At 26.9% G+C, this 4,475-nt stretch overlaps 1 long non-coding RNA gene across 1 annotated transcript; it reads left to right on the forward strand.

The window, feature by feature from the left end:
* Positions 1-1,101: 1,101 nt before the first annotated feature.
* Positions 1,102-4,164, forward strand: LOC119685740. Its single transcript, XR_005252826.1, has 3 exons — positions 1,102-1,263; positions 1,473-1,659; positions 4,127-4,164. It is a non-coding gene; the product is annotated as an uncharacterized LOC119685740 (long non-coding RNA).
* The last annotated feature ends 311 nt before the right edge of the window (positions 4,165-4,475 follow it).

Here is a 4,475-nt window from a genome sequence, read left to right on the forward strand (position 1 = left end):
GCTGTGGTGTAATTGTATTGTGGGCATGATTAGATTCTTTCCTTGTCTGATTTTGGCGGAGATTTCCATAGTTATAGATCGTATGTTCCATATTGGTTTATTAATATGTCTATGAATTAAATTTTTTTTGTGAGGATAGATGTAATTTTTTAATTTCAAATTTTTACTGAAGAAGATTTTTCATCGTATTTGGTATATCGTCTTAGTTGAATATATTTTAAGATGGAAGAGTTTTTATTCAATGTAGTATGTCAAACAGTATGAGATTTTAGTGTGTCGAAACGAAAATTTACCTGCAAACTTACCTAACATCATTTGGTACAAATGTTCAGCTAAATTTGGATATAATTCCATCATAGCCAAGGATCAAACAGACATATCGGCTACGGTAAGCTTCTGTGTTAGTACGATTAGTGAGTGTATTCTAATTAAATGCACCAATGACATATATAAATTTTTCGAAATATGTTCTATATAAATATCTATAAAACTTAAAAAATAATTGCATAAATATATTAAAATAATTTCTGCGGTGTAATTAATGCCACATGGTTACAAACTTAAAATATTCAATATTTTATCAGCATTTATATTTTCCAGCTTCGTTGCTGACTTAGAGCCCTAACCGAAATTCAAAGGTTTAAGATTATGAGCGTTTGGTGCGTGTGGTAAGATGAGTTTTCCAAAATGTAAGCTTAGTGTTTTATTTCTGTTTTTAAATTTTTTTAAAAATAAATAATATATAAGAAGGTTTTGCCATTTGATATATAATTTTAATAAAATTTGCATATGAACTTTTTTATTATAGCCTTTAAGTTACGTATTGACGCAAGAAAATAAATGTTTTTAATAATAATATAATGCAATATATAAAAAATTTTTATGTAAAAATACTTATTGTCTCTATAAAATGTTGCAACATTTTTTATATGACCCTCACCATTAATAATACACGAATAAAACTAACAAAATAATATAAATAATTTATAGGAAACACATACAATATTTATATAAATTGTTTGTAGGTAAATACTTAATTACGAAATAATACATTTAAATAAATATTAAAAATGAAAAAAAAAATTAAATAGTAAAATAGAATTTCATATATTTTTAATATATGAAATTTGTTTGTTTTTTATTTTTATTTTGTGCTAATATATCTTTCAGCACTTTGAGCCAGATTTATTACTTGTCTTACTGCTATTGGGGTTTGCGCCAAGTTCCCATTCTCGAAGTTGTTAGATATTAGTTCCACATTTGGTACGTATCACACATAATTGTAGATATTAAAATTTTTTACATACATATATTCTCTAGTTTATATAACGCCATATAATTGTTATTTACTGATTCGAAATGCATATACAATATAAACATATTAATCAGCTTAAGTGTACATATATAAACTTTTTATATTATATATATATACGTATATATAAATCATTTAATTATATTTTTGTATTTCGTAGTTTTTCGCACTACCAACCGTATGCGTTACATATTCCTACTGATTTTTATACAAACATGTATACATAGATACAAAATATGTATTTTAAAAATATGCAGGTTTCAACCAGTCGAATGGACTGAACAGTTTCAGGCTGTGATGAAGGCTTCCTTTCACTTCCAATCCAACGCTTCCATATCACAATAAATGTAATTTTACTATATTTTTTATTTTATTTTACACAAATTTCTTTCTTTTTATTTATTTTTTATTTTTTAATATAAATATTAATCTGTAATAAGCAGTTATTATTTTTTCTGCTTTAAACAAAAGGATTGCGACTTTAGTTTTATACATCTATAACATTTTGGTATACAGTATTATATCTAATATAAATTGTATTTTGATTATCACAAACATTCTTGTCATAAAACTATTTTAATGCCCACAGCTCTGCACCTCATCTAGTGCAGACGTTGCCAGGCAGATTATATGATATATGGTATATGATATCGATGTGCTAACTCGTGTATTCGTAATAAAGTTTAGATACTCGTACTTTATTAAAATTTTTGGATGTGTTAAGTAAAATTAAACAAATTCTTAATTTTTGGTGTTTGTTTTTTTTTTTCATTAATTAATAATTAACATATCTGTGGAATATGAAAAGTTGGAAGTCGTATTCAATTCCAATCAAACTTAAACATTTTCTTACTGTGCACTGAATGAATTTTCAAGAAATTTTCGAGTCTAACTTCGCTTATTATTTTTCTGTCTAAACTTTGATTTCGGGAAGAAAGGAAGACTGTATCTCCGGACGATGGTTATTATAAATCTTATAATTTGTCCATATTGTTACAAATACGCATATTCTTGTGTAAATATCCCTGCCAACATTATTTTCTTTTAAATTTAAGCACAATTAAAATCCAATAAAATAGTGCCAGCAGTTGGATTGACTCTCTGCATAACATGCATTCGTGACAATAAACAGAAACAGTATAAAAAAACATACTTTTTAAGTATAACAGTGTTTTTTTCGTTTTTAGTGCTGTAGGCTAGCATTTGCTCATGTTCACTGCTTTTTCCTCTTGTTGATCTTCGTCAGTTATTTCTCTTTGATTTTGGTGTTATTAGCCAGCACTTTAAAAAAAATATTCTGTCTCTTCAGAACCAATCATACCGTCTCTATTCGTTCAAAAGTTATAAAATTATAACAGTACATCATTGAAGAATCTATTATCCGCCGATGAAACTGGTAATGTTATATGGACATTTTAAATAACCGTAAAGATTCATCTCAGATACCCAAACAATAGTAGGTATTAATATAAATTCCATCTATTTTAGAAGCTAAACAGAAAGTATGTGACCTAACGAAATCAAGAGTTAAACTCTTGTAAACAATGCAGTATCAAAATAAAAGAAAAGTAAAAGAATCGGGGACTAAAAATGTTTTTATTGAAATAACGTAAAAAATGTAATATTACGCGAATAATATTAATAGATTAATGCAATGTCATTTTCTGCATTTGGAATCCTAAATAAATCTTGGTGCAGCATACTAAAGGTTTCAATTTCAGGGTTTGTATCAAAATTCACTTAATTTTTTTGCTATGTTCACTTTAACTCATTATTATTGTAATTATTCGAAATTGGGTCTCACTAATTTTGTGAGCCTAAAAGTATAAAACCCTTGATAAATACAATGGCATCCGAAATATATGGGGGTGTGAGGAACGATTGATGGTGATAATAAATTTGGAATTAAACTTATTCTTATTCTAAGAATAACGACGGGTTATTGACCGATCACTGTAGATTGGATAATCACCTATCGACGTTAGGGATTCAATCCAACTGAGACTGTAGATACTGCAGAGAATAGAGAGAAACTGCATACCATGTGCTTGGGGAGTGCCCGGCACTGATGCACAAGCGGAAAAAACACCTAGGAGGGTATTTCATGCATCATAAGGTAGGCTTCATACTGTCTTTCAATAAATCGGACTTGGAGAAACACTCTAATCCGACTAAGGGGCACAATAGATATATAAAGGTCGCAGTGCACGATCCCTTTTAATAATAATAATATTCTAGATAATAATAATATTCAAAATGATATAATCTTAAACTAATTAATATATCAAAGAAATTTAGTCAATGGGATATGTGGGCATAAAAATGACTTCAAGAGGTGTAAAAGTACAAATTGCATACATTATTATATATAATAATTTTATTAAATGCTCGTGTAATTTAAATTCACATTTTCGATCTATTAATATAATATATAATAGACAATAAATCTTAGGTGCCATCTAAGCTGTATTCTGAAAAACTGAATGGACATATAATACAGTAGTAATAAAAATGTGCTCTTAAGTTCGATAGTTACACAATGTCATATCTGGATTTTGAAGTCTAATGGATACGCGATAGTTTGAGAAAGTAAATATGTAAGTATATTATCTTTTTAAAAATAATCTAAAATTATATGGGAAGGATGTATAAAACTAAATTCGCAATCAAAATGCTAGGGGTAGTTCAGATATTAATATACATATATATAAATACTCGTATATGCCATATAACTTTTACATATATATTTTTTTAAATTATTGTATATATATAAATATGTGTACCTTTATGTTCTGTGTTCTGCTATATTTTCAGATCAAGAGTTAATTTCAACAAATATGCAATAAACCTTCTTTCAATATTTATAGATTCTTGTATTAACTTTTTTCAAATTTTACCTTTAATTTAGATTTAAGTAATTTTATATATTCTAAATGTGTTCATAAAATATTCAAAATCTTAAAATTGTAGAAAATATTAGTTGTACCTCAAAAACATATTCCAAAGATTTTATATACATTATATACGACATATCACTGATCAGATTAACAGATTATGTTTGTTGTGAGAATTTTTGTTCTAATATTTTCAGCCATAATTGGATCCTTTGTTTCAGGATATACATATTATACTATACTAAATATGTATAATGAAACTCACCTCA

Source organism: Teleopsis dalmanni, chromosome 2 (genome assembly GCF_002237135.1).
Source record: "Teleopsis dalmanni isolate 2A chromosome 2, ASM223713v2, whole genome shotgun sequence".
Taxonomy (NCBI): domain Eukaryota; kingdom Metazoa; phylum Arthropoda; class Insecta; order Diptera; family Diopsidae; genus Teleopsis; species Teleopsis dalmanni.